General features: G+C 36.6%; 2 long non-coding RNA genes across 4 annotated transcripts in view; one reads left to right on the forward strand and one right to left on the reverse strand.

Moving 5' to 3' along the window:
• LOC136847854 (uncharacterized) overlaps positions 1-5,094 on the forward strand; it is a 200,426-nt gene extending 195,332 nt beyond the window's left edge. For 2 of the 3 annotated variants that reach the window (XR_010855869.1, XR_010855871.1), the window contains one exon: positions 1,974-5,094. This is a non-coding gene — a long non-coding RNA (uncharacterized lncRNA). The remainder of the gene's footprint in view (positions 1-1,973) is intronic. The other variant, XR_010855870.1, reaches the window with a different exon arrangement.
• Positions 2,666-18,743, reverse strand: LOC136847853 (uncharacterized). Its single transcript, XR_010855868.1, has 7 exons — positions 18,604-18,743; positions 14,300-14,439; positions 10,479-10,677; positions 8,243-8,347; positions 6,408-6,479; positions 5,255-5,443; positions 2,666-4,949 (listed from the first exon to the last, which is right to left on the reverse strand). It is a non-coding gene; the product is annotated as an uncharacterized lncRNA (long non-coding RNA).
• Between the last annotated feature and the right edge of the window lie 2,017 nt (positions 18,744-20,760).

The raw sequence follows: 20,760 nt of genomic DNA on the forward strand, positions 1-20,760 counted from the left end.
ATTTCTCAAGTTAGCTGGACCTTACAAAGCCAGCAATGGTTCTCGATGGTTAATGGGAAAAAATTAAAAATGCATTAATACAAGTGTTGATCTACCAATCCCAACCAAAGTTACCACCTGGGCAACAATGATTAAGCTGTTCTTGGTGTTATCTGGTGTCCCAGATGGTTCATGTGAAGTGAAAACTCATTTCTGTCTGACAGACAAAAGGCTGGTGAACCTGGAAACATTCATACACGAATATAGGTACTAATATTATTGTATGTATGATTAATGAGATGATAAAACTAGGTATAAAGTGGTTTGTCGAGGATACGTGTGATCTACGATAATTTTATTGTATTTTGTACCTTTTTAATCTTTTATTTACGCCACACAGTTATTTTGTAGACTTATTAATCTTAAAACCTTTAAGATTTATTTTTCTCCAATTTCTTTCATCATTCACCTTACCCCAGCAAAGAAGAGCTGGTTTTACAGTCACTTCATACACCCCAACTTTGATTTCCATGAACATTTCTCTGTCTTCCAAAATAATTTGTTGTATAAACCGTGTTACCATTTGTTTTACATACTGTATTCTCTTAACTCTTAATTTTTTTTATCCTACCATCATGCCTTAAATTTGCTCCCAAATGCACTTAAAAAGTCTTCATTCTTCCACCATTCATATTTCATTCATCACTCCATCTTCTGGTTTCCATTTGCACTCACAACCCTCACTTTCACCTGCATCCAAGTCATATTTCTTCCAGCTGCTCTTCTCCATTTACAATCATCAACCTGTATCATCTGAAAACATCAGCCACTCCATGCATTCACTCATACCTCCTTTTCTTATGCCATAAATTTATGCTTTCATCTCCTGCCCTTCTCTGGATTATCACAACACTCCATCCATAAAAATATTGAACAGCTAAGAGAGATAGCACACCATTGTCCCAAGACTTAAACCAAACCGACTTCATCCCTATTATCTGCATATTTTATCAGTTTAAATTTCATTAGAAAAACAGATCACTCTCAACAAATATACTTCTATACTTCACAGTCTCAGCACCCACTACATTGCACGTTCATCAGGTCCATCATATCCCATATTCAAGTCTGTGTACTCCAAATAGTTTCCTTTTGACTCACAACCTCCTCACTCTAGTATAGCATAATAAACACTATTCACATACACGTATGCAACCTTTCCAGCCAAGCCCATACCTCTAACATCAATTCCTCACTTGAAATTTTACTGTACTCTTTCCTCCCAGTACATAAATGTAATATTTAGTTGCCTCTCTCATCACCTGCATCCTTATGCAAAACAGCACTATTCCTCTCACACATTCCTCATAGAACCTTTGTCTCTTCCAGGCGTACTTGGAAGTATTCATCCACTCTCACTTTCATACTACTATATAATCCAATCAACTGGCACAACTGGACTTCATCTATCCTCAGTAGTCACTCCCACAAGCATTTTCAGATACTCTGTGTATACAAACATCTTTCCACTCTTATCTCATTCTGAAATGCATTTATCACCCGCTTTCTCTTCCATCATACCTCACCTGTTCTTCACACATTTTTTTTTTTGTTCAATACAAAACGCTTTTTCTGCAGCTGCACACAGTATATATTTTATTCCCTCTTTCTTACACCCTGTTCTTACAGCACTGCCTGTCACTTATAGCCTGTCCACTTCAGTGCCTCTTGCACCCTTGGCCATTTTTTCTTCTATTTTCCTATTTTCTTTTCCTTAATAACCACATTCTTACAATCTTCCTCTCAATCCAGATATACAGGAAATTAGCATGCATCTGTATTAGCTTATACGAAATTTGCATACATCTGTATTGAATATTACTATGTGGATTTCTGTAGTCAAAATGAATTTACCTACATACAAACTAGCATAGAAATCTACCTGGATATACTAGAGTTGTGGACAGGTGTCTAAAATATTTCCTTACTTTCAGATGGGTCTCCAAAACCGGGAAAGATTTGGAAGCAAAAGTGACGACAGTTTATCATCCCTTAATGTTCAAAGGACCTAAGGATTTTCCGTGAGACAGAAGTTACAGGACCACCAATTCTCCAAAGGATATCACACTGAGGATTACCTTTCCTGATAACCCCATCCTTTCCTTTGTCTCCTGTTCCTTTTCAACTATCATATTTGAGATTTGGCAAATAATTTAATATTAGTTTTAGGATATTTCTGCTCAGTCATAATTTAATAATGTTCCTTTTGGCGAACTTGCAATTCGGTTAAGTTAGGCTTATTTTACCGGGCAAAAGATTTTTATGCTGGTATTATTAATCTTTAGAAAATTTAATAATTCTATTATGTTAGAGGAATTACAAGGCTATTAAACCAAAGTATTCTAAAACTATATAATATTTTCATAAGTTAGTATGAAAGAAAATATTATTAGTATGACAAAGCCATCCATATTACCTTCCTTTCCTCCTCCTCTTCCCTTACTAACACCCGAGGTAATGCTCTACATCTACCCTGTAGATCCGAATTTGTGAGACAATTGGTAACAAATTCGGTTCTAGAGAGGTTTGTGTGGGGCAGACATAGCAACCGTCTAACAAGCATCCTTTACTGTGTTGTATGAACTGAGTCTTTGTCTGGTTAAATGTTCTAAATAATATATGTATATGCTGGTAAATATTTATTTCTTAAGCTTTAGAGGTCCATAATGTGTCAAAATATCACAAAAGTAACGATTTAGCACAACTATTCTTTTCTGCAGCTAACACTGAAGCTAATTCTTCTTTCTAGGTTGTTTCAACATGCTCCACGACTTCTTCAAACTGCAGTTTCCCTACATGCAACTTTTCTGACCAAATTGCCTGTCAACTCATAAGCTGAGAGAGCATCTCAAGTGTTTTAGATCTGTTCATTTTGGCCATCACGTCTTCCTGCGGCTTCTCATTGCATTGTAAATATGAGCTTCTTAAGACAAACCCAGCCACTCTAGCATTTTGTAATTACACCTCTTCAAAAATTTCAATGCTTTTTGTATGCATGTCTTTCAGTAGAGTAGTCGAGTCTTACTTATATGCTTGCAGTTTGCTTGTTATAAGTGCAGTACTCTTAATTTACCAATTTTCATTTACAAACAGCAAAAATATACTAGCGTATAAGGGCCTGTATTGCACACAACAGACACATGGGGACAAAGTATTTTTTGTAAGTACTCATGTTCCTGTTGTGTATACAGTACAGGCCTTATGCACATGTTTATGCAATTAATGAATGCCAACTGGTCAATCAAGAGTATTGCATTCATAAGTAAAAATATATAAGCACGTGAGACCTATTCCACACAGCAGAGATATACATAAAAGGAACAAAAATTTTTTAAGACGTGGCCCTACAAAATGCTAGTATGGCTGGATTGTGTTAGGATGCTCAAAAATACAAATGAGAAGTTGCACACAGATGTGGTGGCCACAGACCTGAAAGGCAGATTATTGCACCATGAGGAGATAAAGCCGTTGGTTTGACGAGTAGCAGGAATAGAGAAGGTGCAGACAGACTTTATGAAGGCTTCAGAAATTAGTAAGAGAAAAGAGCAGAATTGAAATTGGCAATCATTTGGTCGATTCCATTCCAGAAATAACAACAGGAGCAGTAGATCGACAACAGCAGAGTTCCATTCGCAAAGGTTACCACATACCTTATATACATATACTGGTGGATTGGGAGAAAGCATTTGACAATACAGTATCTAACAAATTTTCACACCAGTAGAAAAGGATTATTAAAACAAAGTCCAGTGACACTAATGACTTTTAAAATTACTTTGTTATGCAAAGAGTCTGTTCTCTCTTTTCTACATGCCTTTTCCGTTTGTGTTTGCTGCTGACACTACTAATTTGCATTCAGTATGTCTGAAGGGTATATTCTTCCTTCCTGCAAAATCTTGATTTGCCCATATTGTGCTGAATAATAACTAGTCTGGGTTCTATGATGGATGAAAACTTACTCTCAGCTTTTATTGTAAAAACCTGAATGTAAACTATATTCCCATCAAGAAACCCAGAATTGTTCATTATTCAATAGTGGTCATATCTACAGTAGTTTACAAAAAGGAGAGAGACCTTTAGGCATACTAAATGCATATGAGTGTTATCAGCATACTTAAGATGAAAAGAGGAGGTAGAAAAGTGAGAACTGAACTCTACGAAATCAGAGAAATAATTTTAAATGCCACTGGTTTTGCTGTAGATTTTTTTTATAATAATCCTTCCTCACTATAATGTAACCCTATATACTGTAAGAACGTGTCTTGATGTTCTGGCCTTCTGGCGTGGTACTAATAATGCTGTTAAGAAGATAGCTGCCGCTCTTGCTGGCATGGTACTAGAAGACTGCTGCCACTCTTGTTGATTTCTGGTATGAAGGCAACAAACGACTGGGCGATTGTAATTTTAATCTGCCTTCCTCCAACGATTTCTGAAGTATGTTCAAGGATCCTTTATCTTCTATATTTTGTCTCTGTTTACATTCTTCTTTTCTGTGTGCATTGTTGTCACAAGTGTTTCCTTCTACTTCTGAATGTCTACTGCTTCAGTTACTTGTAACCAACTTCATGTTGGCCTTTCTTCTTCCAAAGGAAACTTTACTGCTACTGATATCTAAACATCCACAGGCAATTTTGGCAGTAATTTGTCTTTCTTCAATCAGCTGTGTCGTGACTTTGATTTCTAGATTCCTCCAAACTTACTCTTTGCCCTGGCCATCTGTCTCTCAGCTTCGATCTTGTTCTTTCTTGTCTGTCATCAGCAATAGCGTGAGGGCTCACCTATCTCCAATTGCCTTTCTACATTTACAAAGTGTCAAATACAGTAATATGCCTCTCTCTCTGGATTTCTAAATCCAACATTTTTTTTTTTATGCCTTCCTTCACCCGTCACTTGAACAGCCTTCCAATTACCTGCAGAAAATATGGAGAAGTTGATAAAAAAATTGAAATGGCAGATTTTAATCAATGCTGTACATTAATATTAACGTTTGTATCCTGCAAATTACTTTACATGCTAACATCGGAAAAATGAAGCAAATAAAACACCCTAATGAAACATTTTTTGAAATCCTTAAAAGCAGCAGTTTTTAAAATGCACACTGCAGGCATAACGCTACATACATTGATTGTTTGTTTTTAGAGACTGAATAACCCTGACAAATTTGCCGTTCACTTACCGTGATTGAATAACCCTGACAAATTTGCCGTTTACTTACCGCTATCAACCAGAGATGAGAAGCCTGGAGCCCATAGACTATGAGCCTTGAAGTATATATACCATATTTCAAATATGACACGACAAAGCAGGCCATCAGCAGATTCGTGGTGGAAAGTTATTGCACCAATACATCTATCGGTAGTTCCCCAATACAGCTTGCGTGAGGCTTAGTTTAATTCACCGAAATCTGCAACAATGGTACACGGTTAATAAAAAAAAGTAATGGAATTATAGACTGAAACGTGATCTGTATATCAGCTCTAGCGGGAACGGCATTCAGAAAAGGAGACCACAATTTTGGCATAAGCAAAAAGGCGAGGAAAATTGGATTTGATACTGCGTGATTTTAGCAGGGTATTGGAGATGCTAGAGTAGGAGCCCTGGTTTTACAAGTACGATTCACTTAATAGGACATAACAAAAGCAGGACCCACAACATTTGCAAATAACGAGACATAGGGGGATAATAAAAAAGCAAAGGAATATTAATGACTACAGTGCTAGGTTACCCATAAGGATGTTCGAAGATACTGCAATTTCATAAAGTTGGAACTGATAAGAGACAGACATAATATGTCCGGTGGGTATAAAAATTTGGTGTTTTCACAAAACTATCTGATTATTAAAGTCTTGATTATTAAAGATTGTTTAACAGAGATAATGATACATTACATAGAGCAACCCACAAAGATGGTGGGGAAATTTAGAGGAACCACAAAGATGGTGGGGAAATACTGAATAAAAGCTACCAAGAATTATGAGGTGATAAAAAATAAAATGCGATCACTCAAGAAACAGAATCAATAGCAAAGTAAAAAGGAAATATAAAAAAGAAAACAAGAATGATGATGACGTTTGATGGAAATGGCATGAAAGAGGCACATATAATACCAAATAAGCAACCACTGTGATTAAGCAAGATTAAATATTAATTAATGTAAGGTCCCAAAGAAAATTACAAAACCAAATAATTTAGTCTCGCTCTATAGCTTCAAAACTTGAATACAGTAGTTGTTGCAAGGCTTGGAATACTGAAATATCCTACTACAGAGGTAGAGCAAAATATTTAGAGTAAAATAAGTAAATCAGAGTAAAATAAGTAAATCGTTGGAGATGGTTTTTAATAATAACAATGCCAAATGTAGAAGGTACCTGATGATTGTATACAGACTGACTGAGATGAGAGCAACGAGGTACGGGGGTGACACTGTTCTATTGCCCACCCTAAAAAAAGAAGAAAAAATCAACACTAAGTTTGCGTAAGTCACAGTAAAAATAACTATTAAACATCCTAGTCAGTCTCAGTAAAAATAGCCATTAAACATCCTAGTCAGTCACAGTAAAAATAACTATTAAAGATCCTAGTCAGTCACAGTAAAAATAACTATTAAACATCCTAGTCAGTCACAGTAAAAATAACTATTAAACATCCTAGTCAATCACTTAATAACATTGTGTAGGCCGCTTAATATATACATTTAAATTAAATATAAATAAAGGTTGCACAAGTAAAAATTTAAACTTAAAATTTGTCATTTTGTTTAGCACGGCTGCTCGTCTTTAGGCTATTTAGCTAATATTTCACTTGACGGTGAGTAGTCTCTGCTTTCCAGAGACGAAACTGATCATGAAACATGACCATATCATTCTGAACCGTCTTGTTTAGTGGGCTTCAGATGAAAGGCAATTTATGTAAAAATACACTGGACATATTCCTCCAAGAATATATTTCAGGGATTTTTTTATATGAAATGTCTTCTTGACAGTGTTACTTGCATCTATTATGGCATATATATCAATACAACCTTCCTTCATCAATCTTGTTTCGCTTTAATGTGGTCTTGCATGATTTTAAAGCTGTGCTGTCTTCTAAATTAAGGATTTGAGTTTTGTTCCACATGGCCCACATTTGAATAAACAAACTTGAGGTAACTTTTCTATAGAGTCAAAGTCCAGTCACTCCTTTCCTTTCCTGGTATGCTAAAGTCACTCCTTTTCTTTCCTGGTATGCTAAAGTCACCCCTGTCCTTTCCTGGTATGCTATCTTAAAAATCTTTTCGGTCAGTCCACCCTGTCTTTATTCTCAGTCTTTCTTTCAGTCTTAATTTTATTAAAATGATCAAAGTTTATGGAGTAACACTAGCATTATTTAATCAAATTCAGATCTCTTAATACACCGCCCCCACCCTTAAGGATCGGAATTTGAGCCTCTAATCCTGGTAAGCCTTTTAAAGCTATATAACCATTTATCTCCATCTCAGGAAGTTGCTTTTCTTCAAAATTAGTTTATTTTTTAGCACCTTCAACACTTCATCTCCCCCTCACCTCTCTCTCTCTCTCTCTCTCTCTCTCTCTCTCTCTCTCTCTCTCTCTCTCTCCTCCCCCTCACCTCTCTCTCTCTCTCTCTCTCTCTAGCATCCTCTCCAATCATCTGCATCGGTTCATCAAAGGCAGATTAAACCGTCTTTGGGTCCTGCCAAACATTTGCCCAGAGTTATTGTGCTGGATGATTAACCCACTGTACTGCATAAAAGAAACGTCTTCAAATGACTGAAGGCTCTTGAATTTGGTTGTTTGAACTGGGTCGTGTAATGGACTCTCTTATCTCGAGGCGAGATCGCTTTAACCCCCCACGTCTGCAAGGAAAAATGGCCTCAGGTATTTTGGAGTAAATATTTAAAACGACTCGGGTTGCAATGACTGGCTCGATGGATTACGTTACGCGGATATTTCTTGAACAATGGTGCTGTGTAATGGAGCCTTTTTTCACCCAGGATTTATAATAATACAATAATCTCTTACCTTCCTTATGCAGATCAGCTAGCTAGTGACAGATGCCCTATTTTTGTTCTGACAAAATGTACGCTTGTCAATCCCTGCAAGGCTGACTTACCAATCGAGCTAATGAGAACTTGCCTGTTCTTGAGGCAAGATGGTTCAGTCTGCCAGATTCTGGACATGTAAATCTTCGTAATTATGGCACATACCTTGTAATATTTCACGATGACAGACACCAATCAAATTTCAGATTCCTTCATTTTCGACCAGTTATAAAATGTCAGCTTGATAGGGACCTCCTGCTTTGCTTCGTCCTGTTAAAAAGCAAATATAAAATTGAGTGTCCTGTTAACAAGTAAAAATCAAATGGAATATAATTAACAGCCAAAAGATTATTTCTGTGACGTTACCCTCAGTAAAAAATTGTTAGTGATGTTTATCTAAATATGAGTGTTCATTCTGTAATTGTAACGTTCATGTTGTAATCAATCGTACACACTGTTTTTTACACCCTAACACATCCAAAAATAAAAAAAAAATACAAAACGAAGCTTTAACATCACAAACTTTTTTTTCAATACAGTTTTCTGTTTTATATGTTGATATCAACTGGTTAAGTACTGTTCTTACTACCCACAATTAATGATAGAGAATATTAGGTGAACTTCTAAAGCACAAATAACTTTATTGCACTCAACACCAATGCATGTCTTGAAAATCCTTTGAAAGTAATTTACACGATGGGTGAGGATTGCACTCAACACCAATGCATGTCTTGAAAATACTTTGAAAGTAATTTACACGATGGGTGAGGATAAGATTGTTATTGGAGTACTATGTAGTAGATTTTCAAGTGTAGCCCACACTGATTCTCTAAGAGCTGGGTGTAAAAATATTTGCTTTTTGGTAAACCTACACTGAAGGCTTCTAATCATCAGCATGTTTCCTATACTGTATACATTAAAAGTCCTCCTTTTTGTGCTATCTCTTCCACTATCTATCCAGCCACTTCTAGATCTTCCTTTCCTACTATCTAACACTTCTCGCCACCCTATCATCCTTCATTCTTTCAACAGGATCAAACCATCCAAAAACACTCGGAACCATTTTTGCACCTAAACTAACATTTCTACTATCTCTCTGTTTACCCTCACTGTTCAACCTTCTGTGTACTATGCAAATAATGTATCTTAATGTTTTTTTTTACTCACAGTCAACATATACACTTCATTGCCATAAAGGAGAGCTGGCTAAATAATCACGTCTTACATTCCCACCTTGACTTTGTATAAACACAAAGTCTCTATCCAGTCAGTTGCTAACACCCAGTTCCCTTCCTTTCTCACCTAATCCATGACTCGTCTACTCTCTCGTCCTGTCAACCACAATTACAGAATATTACCCCTTAAATATAATAAATCAAATGCTCCCACACTTCGACAGTCCACTTTCTTGGTTCCATTTACCCTCATGACCTTACTTTTCCTTACATTCCAACTCAACTGCAGACACTTCCAACTCTAACTAGCTCTTCTCTTCATTATCCCAAATTAAATCTACCATTTGTAACCATAAATCATACCATACTCCATTCACAACTATGGACCTGTATCTAATTTTGTCTCTTGACTTTTTTCCACTCAGTCCATATCTGGCCTAAAATGGAAAACTGCAGAAATTACAAAATTTTCGAAATTGAGATATGTCACTTATTGAGCTCGTGAAACACTAGCACACAAGTTAAAGAAGTTTCAGAATGATTCTTCAACGCTTTTCACGAGTATTTAGGGGGTCCTATTTGCAGTATCTGCAAAATCAGTAGTAAGGCAAGGGAGTATCTACCATTTATCTGTTTTGTAATTTTGCAGATACTGCAGTTTTCCATTTTAGGGAAGACGTATATTAAACAGAATGTAGACATAACAAACCATTGTCTCAGACCTACATAAAAAAAAAAATCGCGCCATCTACATTTTCCAACAAGTTTTGTTTCTATCAAGAATTTTCAATGGCTCCATTAACTAATTATCTTAATACCCTCACCACCTTCCACATTGCTTCTGTATTGTTTTTAACGTAAGCTTTTTCTAGGTCAGTGCATGCTACATACAGCTTTACTCTGCTTTTCACCACATCCGGTCTTCCTTGTCTAAACAGCTCTCTCCCTATTATTTCTTCTAACATCAGTCTTACCAACATATAATGAACATAGATCATAAGTACTCTTCACTAAAATTGCCAATATCATTACCAAGTAAAGTGAGAGCCAAAGACTAATTTTACAAGGTACACTTCTACGGTAACATCCTAACTAAATGAACTGTCAAAAAAGAAGTGGATTCTTAGGATACGCACAATCTTACTCTTACACGAAGGTATGATAATTAATATGCACAAGTTGTAGGTAACGCAATCCCTTAAGATAATCAACAGGTACGTACTTACCCCTGCCAATCCAGGCAAAAAAGTGATGATGATGATGATGGCAGCAGCTGTATGTAAAATTAAACTTGGCATTCAGAATCTTCGACACAACAGTAATTCTTTAGAATGATTGACAAACTGCTTAAAAATCTTGTAAGATGAGGTAACTGCTTCACCACAGGCCTTCATAACTCCTTGTTGCTCGCTCGAGTAGCCCAACCTGAATATAAACAAACATGTTGATGTTTATATTAGAAAATGGGTCAAACAAAAAAGGAAAAGCTATCAAGGTCACTAATGAGTGTTATCTTGCCTTCAAGCATGCACAAAGTTGACAATTGCTTGCTTAAAGCAAATGCAGTTACAAAGCCTCAAGCTTGCAAAAATTGACAATTGCTTGCTTCATAGCAAATGCAGTTCAAAAGCTATTGGGAAACATGGAACAATAACATTTTGCATTTTGACAAACATTTACGGATGATGGGATGTGACTCAGTTTAAGCGGATACAAGACTATTTGCTAACTGGTTTTTAAGATCAATATTCCTCATTCCAACTTCTGTAAAATCCCAGTTTTTAATCTTAGCTGTGTACCTGTTTGGGATTTGCTTCAAATCTTTTTAATCACTTCACTCTTGAAAAACAGGCTACAAGAATTTTTGGAACTGTTAACTTAAAAAAAACTAATCCTAAAATTGATAGATTACTTATGAGAAAACCTGAAGTATTACTTTTACCCGAAGTAAAAAGTTTAGCAAGAAATACCTCTCATTTCGTTTGAATATCAATTTTTATTTCAAAATCCAGTATAATCACCTATGTTAAGTTCAACGGTTGAGCCACTGATGGGCTATAAAAAAGTTGTATATAAAATTTTTTTGCATACACCATAAGCATAAGGTCAGAGGGTTCAGGTAAGTAACAAATTGCTCATTCTGTTCACAGACCTGAATCATGAATCATGAAGCTCAAGAGGGCACAGATTTATGGCTTGGCTGCTTGTTAATTGATAGTACAAAGCTAACCTTGCTTGCATTAACCCCCATGCAATAAAACTCGTATCCTGGTACATAGTGGCTTTCATCACAATACACTACTGTACTGAAGATGCAACTTCAAGGACCAACAGACTACCTGACTTACAGGGAGAACTTGACTGCAGTGATCAGCTCTATTTAACCATTCTCGTTACAGATCGAGGATAATGTAAGGTTATATTCACTACTACCTTACTTCTTAATCTCTGTATAAACAATTAGTAACTACTGAATAAATTCAGTTGATCCGGAGACATCAAACTGTCATCGTTTACAGCAAAATAAATCTTCATAAAGTAAGGTTTCATGTTCTGAATATCAACACAGAACAGGTGTAAGCCGAAAGCCCACCCCATACGAGACAGAGAACTTTTAATATCATAAACTAAGAAAACCATTATGAAGTACTGTATACGTATTATACATGATATATTAGTATACAATGGAATTAACACCATAAAACCTTACACAAAACATTCCCAAATAGTTAAATGATTCATGATGATTAAAAGAAACATAGTTATTATAACCTTACACAAACATTCACAAATATTGAAATGATTCATGATGATTATAAGAAATTTATGAAGTTATTACCACCATATTTATTTTCTGTGATCTTCAAGTAAGCTCGCTAATAGAGTAAAGGAAGGTGCAGTCCAGAAAAGGGATACTTGCAACACACTGGAAAGGAGCAGGTGCTCGAGAAGTGCACCCAGTCCCCAGTGCACTTGCATGAAGTACAGAGGTTTGCATAAAAGCAAAGCCAACCATCCACCCGTTCAGGCATGAATGAAAGGTTGGCATCAATACAATCATTTGTGACAACAAGATATATGCTCTCTTAAAGTAGACTGGGCTGTTCACACAGATCTTACCACTTAAAACAGAGGACAACAAAGGAGTAATGAGTGACATAGTATCTAACAAAGGAGTAATGAGTGACATAGTATCTAACAAAGGAGTAATGAGTGACATAGTATCTAACAAAGGAGTAATGAGTGACATAGTATCTACCAAAGGAGTAATGAGTGACATAGTATCTACCAAAGGAGTAATGAGTGACATAGTATCTACCAAAGGAGTAATGAGTGACATGGTATCTAACAAAGGAGTAATGAGTGACATAGTATCTAACAAAGGAGTAATGAGTGACACAGTTGCTGTATAAAAATTAGAGGACACAGTAGCCAAGGACTAAATTTGAAGAATCCCGCAGAAATACATAATCCAAAAATTTAAGACATTCGTGATTTAGACATTCATGGTAGAAACCATCAACATAGCAATGAAATGACGTAATAGCTACAAAAGTCAAACAGAACATTTATACGCACACTAAAGTAATAAGAGCCTAAAACAGCTTGCCAAATAATGTAAAATATATATTTGAAGTAATGGTAGTAGCAATATCCTAACTACCTGCAATATTATGTTGATAACTCAAAAATGTATTCAAGGCTGAAGTACATGTATGCTCAATTTATGTATCATTAAAACACAAAGCGTCTCTGAGACTGAAATGAGTGTTATGTCTTGGCAGCAACAAGTTTCTTAAATCCATTTATCCCTTCTGGGTCCTACAGTTGCCCTGCAAAAATCAGCTCACCTATAATGGATTTGATGTTGCTCTTTAACTTTATTGGACAATATCTTATTGCGGTATCAAGTCTGATACAACAGCAGAGATTATATCTTTGGCAGCCACAATTCCTTATGGTAATTCTGGCCCTGGAAAGACCTAAAAGGCCAGGCTTGGAATAGGCCATCTTTTCATGAACTACAACAGACACTACAGGCTGTCAGAGATAGAGACCAGGTCTACATTGTCCAAGACCAAAGCCAAGTTCAGTCCAGATTATCAGCTGAATCAGAGTCTACCTACGGATCCACTCTTATCAACAGTTTTGCGTGGTAGTACAGTATTAAATGATGCATACATTATAACCTAATTTTAAAGGAATATATCTGTACAAAATAATTAAATTCCACAACTGTCGAGTTCCCAAGCCATAATTCTACACACTTTATTGACACCTGTAACACTGGACCTAATTCTGGCTCATCATAGTGACACAGGCTCACATCCCGTTCTAATTTTTGTATCCCAGCTTAAACAGGCCAGCTACGCTACAGAAGACCCCCTAAACCAAATCTCAACATCCTAAGCTTAAACAAATAAATACCATATATAAAAAGCTAAGAATATAGTGAAAAAACCTGTAACATGTAAACACATCATACTGCAAAACAATGTCTTTAAGCCATCCAAACAGCAACCACTCTTGACAGCAAAAAGTTCAAAACGACAATGCTAGCATAAAACACACCAACCCAACACATACGTAACCTTTCAGAATCTATGACATCATCCAACATGCTGTAGGACTTGAACAAACCCCTACTGCTGCAAATTATACAGGCTGAAGCAACAAACTTCTTCAGGGCAAAGAAACTACTAAATATATCAGTCTCCGAAGATTTTCCACAGATCTAAATGAAGGTAAGTTATACATACACTCTAATATATACTCGAAACAATGCCGATATTAAACAAAGAAATCATAGCACAGAGTATCCAATACTCTCCTGAGCACCACAACCTGCACAAACAGTAAATCTGGTTTCTACCATTGCCATAGCACACAACAAAGTATTACAGTACACAAGTTCAATTCACCAGCAAAAATCGCTGATAAAAAACGAAATCTTTAGACACAGGATTATGAAATCCATAAATAAACCTAAAATTACTACCCAAGGTGGAAAGGCCACTATTACTCATTACTTTACTAGCATACTAACCTCACTACCTTACTTGACTGCACTGCAGTATGATGCTACCTTGATCCTTGATCCTCCCTGTGTGTGCCTTATTAACTAGAGGCTATCATCACACTGATGCACACATCTTGTAGAATTAAGCCACTGCAAACCCACAAAATCTGTAGATAAATAAAACAAGTTAATATTAATACCTGACGAGGCAAGTTGGTCTGGGTAGTCCTAAATATCCAATAAGCATCCTGCTGAATTTAATGCATTCAATTTAAAGGACGCACGAATTTATTACCTAACTATTTAGCAATGAAGTGATTCTTAGCTAGTACACAGTCCTGTATATGACTTCCTGTAAATAATTAGGATGTGCGTATACACAGTACATCCTATTAGCAATAGATAACACTACATTTTTTAATATATATATATATATATATATATATATATATATATATATATATATATATATATATATATATATATATATATATATATATATATATATATATATATTACAGTATCCTAGCTGCAACAGATAACACTTACAATCTTAAGGGTGACCAGCTTGAGGATAAAATTAGTATCTTGTAAGATGAATTCTCAGTAAACAGTGAGGTGATACAGGGGAATGTTGTCACCTTTACTGTTTGCCCTCCCCATGGGTTTTGCGATGAAATATGGTAGTTGGAGATGGAAGAGGTGGTTTACATTGAAGTAACAATAGAAACTGGATAAAATATGCAGATTACAGTGTTTTAATCAGCAAACACCAAGCGATTTTCAAAGCTTGCTCAACAGATGTATCATGTACTAATCCAAGGAGATGGGATTCAACTTAAATCTTAGAAAACTGAAATAAAGATATCAGAGAATGCACAAGGCATGAAGTAACACTAAAATGAGTTAAGACTGAACAGAGGCTATCAGATAAAAAATTAAATCCAATACAGGTTCTCTTGAGTCTGCGCAAAATTTAAAAAGGCAAGTCAAACAATGAGGAGGCTGAATAAGACGTCCAAATCAAATAGACTGAAATTATGCATGAAACTTAAGATTATATTATAGCCCAATACCATCTGGATTTCTATGCAGATATGATTCATGGTATAACAATAAAACTACAGTATATCTAAATATCTTATCAGTTCGGGAATAAAGTCTTATAAAATAATAGGAGTCATATGGCAGGGTAGTAATAAATAACACCATATGAGAAGCTACACGCATCCCACAGTGTATTGATGAGATAATGAAGGAACATCAGAAGAGTTGGAATACCCAGATCTACTTGGATGAGAACTATGAGATGGGAAGATGAAGGAGAGTGGAATACAAATATATATACATATAATACTCAATACAACAATACAATACTGTAATTAAACAAAAATAAAAAGGATAACGCTGGTCTCTCCGTTTCAGTTACCAGTAAGTAACCAACTATGAGCCACAATTTATATTCCCAAAACTAATTTTCAATTCTGTTATTTTACGGAGCCTCCTAATTTCCCACCACCGCAACAATAAAAGGTTTTGATTACCTTTTTTTTGTGATCAAAGCCTTATTGCCCACCGTTTGGCAAAGGCTCAAACAATTTTTGGAACTAGTTTTTCGAATTCACCGAACTAGTGCTTCCAATTTCGCACATTCATGAAACTACAGAGCTCATTATATACAACTAAATGGAGCCAGTTAGGTCTGCACCGACAGTATAAAAAAAACTGTTGACTTTTTATGACTATCAGCACAGCACCAAGATTCATGATGATTTAACAGGGTAACACGGAGATACAAACCAGGACTATTTGCAAACAATGCTAGTTCACCATTACTGACAAATACCCCACCAGAGAAACGGTCTACAGTATTTTTGTCGCTCCTGCGGGAGGTACGAAATATTGCTGCTCATAGTTCTCTATTTTATCGAGCAGAAAACTGGTTTCCAGGTTGAACATAGGCCTACAATGTGTGAGCAACAAATGTTCAAACAATTCTGCACATTTTTATTGCCCGCACGAACTGAGTCCTTTAAATTTCTGTTATGTATTAATCTACATTGCACACTAGTTTTTACAGTATATGAATGGGAAATTTTTATTTGGGAAAGTTTTTCTCATTAGCCTAAGGCCTTTTGTTTCACTTTGCACTACTATAGGTCTACAGAAAGCACCTGACCTTAAGCCATGCATTCCCTGTTTTTTTTCCCCCAAGTTCCATGTCATCACTGATTTTATTAATGAAAACTTTCTCAATGGTCGTAGCTTGATAATCTAGTACCATGTATACTGAGATTATGAACCCATACTTCCAGCTCATTACAAAATTAGAAACTGCTGCATTCAGTATAAACTGGCTCAACCATTGCACTTTATACTCTTCACGTAGCGCATAAAAGTCTGCCATTGCGCAAAATACACACCTAATGCATTATTCATGACATTTGCAACAATCAAACTTGACAACCGCTACTCGAGCAATGCTTCGTAACTTTCCTATATTTGCCTCATTTGTTGTACTGTAAGGACTAGTGCCATAGTATTTGAGATATTACTTTAGTCTTTTATCATCATTAATTCCGCATGAAGGTTTTACTCCGTCACCTTACGACACGTTGTCTGTGCGAGGCAATGTTTATCTTTTCCTTATATTAATGAAGGAGATGAAATATGGCCGTACTTGGCTCGAAAATAAATCAAAATAAACTAAAAGTCAGCGTTCCCTTTCTCAGTTACTACAGTCCAAAGTATTTTTGTCTTTCCTCAGTGTCAGTAAACAGAAGAGAACAGCACAGAATATAGACTTTAGGCCAAAGTCCAATCGTGGGGACCTATGAGGTTATTCAGCGCTCTCAGTGTTAGTAAATTCAGGCAGCTGTTCTTGGTTTTGAAAACTTTAGTTCAACTGAAGTTTACTTTCAGGAATTTTATTAAAAAAAAAAAAAAAAAAAAAAGTTTCCGGTGCCCTTTTTTTGACATAGCAAGTGTCTGCCATGTTACAAGGTATACTAGTTAAGGAAAAAATAGTCAATCCGTAATGACTGGAGATTAATTAGTCTTTTGCAGAACGAGGTCACTTATCTTACTGCAGGGTTAGGTAACTGGTAGGAAAAAAGTTGCATGAAATAAGTTTTCGTTGGATGTGTTACTATTACAGTCAATTACGTACTAAAATTTAAAGTGTTTAGGAACTGTGAAACTCGTGTGCAACAGATTACATTAAAACGATAAAGGTTATCATTAGCAATAAAGTGTTAAGAGGTCTCATTCACAAATGACCGTTCCTAGTCACCCAGTATGCCCATCTGCTAAGAATCACGTGTCATTTACGTGCACTTACATTAAAAACCATATTCACCAAGTGATCATTAATGTCATTAAATCTACTTACCAACGGAAATATTAACCTTCATCAGGCTAACAAGTTTGGAAATTATCTGGTCATTGCCGAAATTCTATCAAGACATGCAGTGGGACAATGGACTATGCAGATCCATATTAATATAAGCCTATGCTGCAGGTATATTATAATGAATTAAGTACCCTGTGAAGGCATTTTGCGAGGCATTAATTATTCAAGATGTACGAAGCTTCTAATCTACGCATCGGGTAAATTCATTCGGGTATGCGTAGACTAACATGGTTAGGAATGTTAATTCAATTCGGATGTGCCACTCGAGGTCCGTGCTTTCAGGGTCACAAGAATGGAATCATGGGTGTAAATTATCATTAGCCCCGTTAATAGAAGTTCGCTATTTAAAACAAAGGTTGATACAGTATGTCGTATGGCAAGGGTGCCTTTGACACACCCTCTCTCACTAAATCAGAATGATTTTGGAAAAACACGCCCCTTTCTGCATATGTTACGACCCACGAGCGTTCACAACAGGTCAAATAACTACAAAAATTCCGTTCTGTGTCAAAAGCCACAACAGCTGTGCAACCAAACGATCTGCAAGATATCAACAAGAAAACACAACTCGGCTCACAAAAAATCATGACATCGCCTCGTGACTGGAAGCGGTCAACCCATGGGCGAATGGCGTATAAGGAACTGAATGAACACGATTGCAAGTACTTTTGAAAAGCACTGGTGACAATCACCGAAATATGATTCAAAATATGATTCACTTCACGACTCAAGGCTTTCAGTGCCTGCATCGACCCAGTTCATCACCACTTCTCCTTGCTGCAAAATATTTTAACTGATTTAAGGGATCTTATGTCAAGAATAATGCATACAGCACCATACACAGACGCCGGTTCCTATCCACTCTGCCTATCTGGGTCTATGAATCTTAATAACCAATCAAGAATCACTGCCACTTTACCATAACATTATCACAGACTTCCCTCAGTAATCACTTGTCTCCCCTTCACTCGTTTACAAACGTTTCAATGCGTATGTGGCACTAAAATTTTGCAGAAGACCCATCGGTACACTTCTTCCCACAGCCGTTCCATGAACTGCTTCGAAAACCGGTTTGGTACTTTGGTTTCTGGCTTTCTTGCCTCTGCGCGTCACCTGGCGGAAACCTAGCTGAGCCTTGGAGAGTGGAGACCCAGAACGGCAGAAATCGTGAAACTACCTCTAGGTTAAACGGGTATTCAGCTCTCTCTCGGGTCGTTAGCTATATATTTGTCCAATAAATTTCTCTTCATGCTGCAGTATCGATCATTCTCAGGACTGGAAATCTATACTTATGTAAGCGTACGGGTATCGGAAATATCTGGACGACATACCCTTCTTGAACTTGCCTTTTTGTCCACTAAAGTTAAAATTTATATCAATCGAAATTTGATGGTGTGTAGAGATTTCTTTGGAAATCATCGTATCTCTCATAATCTATTATTCCATGATCATAGACACGTGCGGAAATTAGAATCCATATTACTTTTTGCTAAAATTTTTAATTATTTCAAAATTCCAAAAGGGCCGTTATTAACACTATTCTTTTTGTTTGAGGTTAACGATATGTACATAGAATAGAATGCAGATACATTTGTTGGTTCTCAGTGAACATGCTAAGGAAAGTCTTTTCATTCTTTTAATCAATATATATGATGAATGATTCCACATAGGTCTAGGCTGGCAGCGTCGTCAGTACACCACACGCTGTGTGCTGAAGGCACCAGTACAAGAGAGGGGGGGGGGTGGCTCTGTAGCGTCCCTTCGACCCCTAATTGCACCCACTTTTTAGCCATTTACTTCAGCTCCATTCCCTCTCCCTTTCTTCAGTCTTGCTGTGCAACCTCTCTAACTATTCCTTCTCAGAGCAACTGTGGGAGTTTTCTACCATTCCACCTCTCAATCCTTGTACTTAATCTCATTTATTTTCTGGATCTCTTTATCTTGCTTTCCAAATTTCTCGGACTCCCTCTTTTCACTGTCTTAAGCACTGAATGGCCGAAAGAGCCACAGTGCTTGGCTTGGCTTGACAGCCTAAATTCCATAAAAATCATAAAATCAACGACGAAATATTGAAAGAGCAATAATTAGTCATTATCTTTAAACGCAGACCTCATAAAATGGCACTGTTATGCAGCTAAGCCTTACCTAATCAGTCTAGTTTGCGTTTGAACTTTTTAAAATAAAATCTCACACTCAAGAAACCTAAATCAATTTGCTATTGAAACCCAACATTTCAATACCCCTGGAGGTGGAAGGGGCCTATAACTGTCTTTCCTTCTTCCCTCACACAGGAGAAAACCCCGTAGGTGGTTAGCGCCGTCAATGCACCACATGTGATGCACTGTAGGCATTACTCAAGGTTCTTTGCAACGTCCCTTCGGCCCCTAGCTGCAACACCTTTCGTTTCTTTTACTGTACCGTCTTTCATATTCTCTTTCTTCCATCTAACTTTCCTCAACCCTCTCCTAACAACTGATTCATAGTGCAACTGCGAGGTTTTCCTCCTGTCACACCTTTCAAACCTTTTACTGTCAATTTCCGTGTCAGCGCTGAATGACCTCATAGGTCCCAGTGCTTGGCCTTTGGCCTTAATTCTATATTCAGTTCAGTTCCAAGTTAATTCCCAAATATCCTACGGCAGGATTTTTATAGCCTGGATGCTTGGGAAAGAAAACGGAATAATAGTTAATAAGTAGTATGGAAAAATATTGTCTGCCTGGCTCACCGAGTGCAAACTTGGTTTATGGCTCTGAATAAAATTAACAGCTACTCTTAACATTCCTCAGAGAAAAGCGAGCCTAGATATCCCCATGTACATATACTGAAAATTGTCAACTTTTTTTTCTTGGGTATACCCTGAAACTGGTTTATTTAATTTCGACCGGGTCTCAGAAGCCTACGGTAGTTGCACATAAATTGACCAACTTTGGAGAGAAACTATGGTAAACCTATTCATCTACTACAGTTAATATGAAAAAAAAAAAACTAGGGTTCATACAGGTTGGAAAGAATTTGAAGACTGAGATTTAAAATTATTCTATAAAGGAAGGTCAACATGACAAGATTTCAATCTGAT

The sequence above is a fragment of the Macrobrachium rosenbergii genome, chromosome 17 (assembly GCF_040412425.1).
Source record: "Macrobrachium rosenbergii isolate ZJJX-2024 chromosome 17, ASM4041242v1, whole genome shotgun sequence".
Taxonomy (NCBI): Eukaryota; Metazoa; Arthropoda; class Malacostraca; order Decapoda; family Palaemonidae; genus Macrobrachium; species Macrobrachium rosenbergii.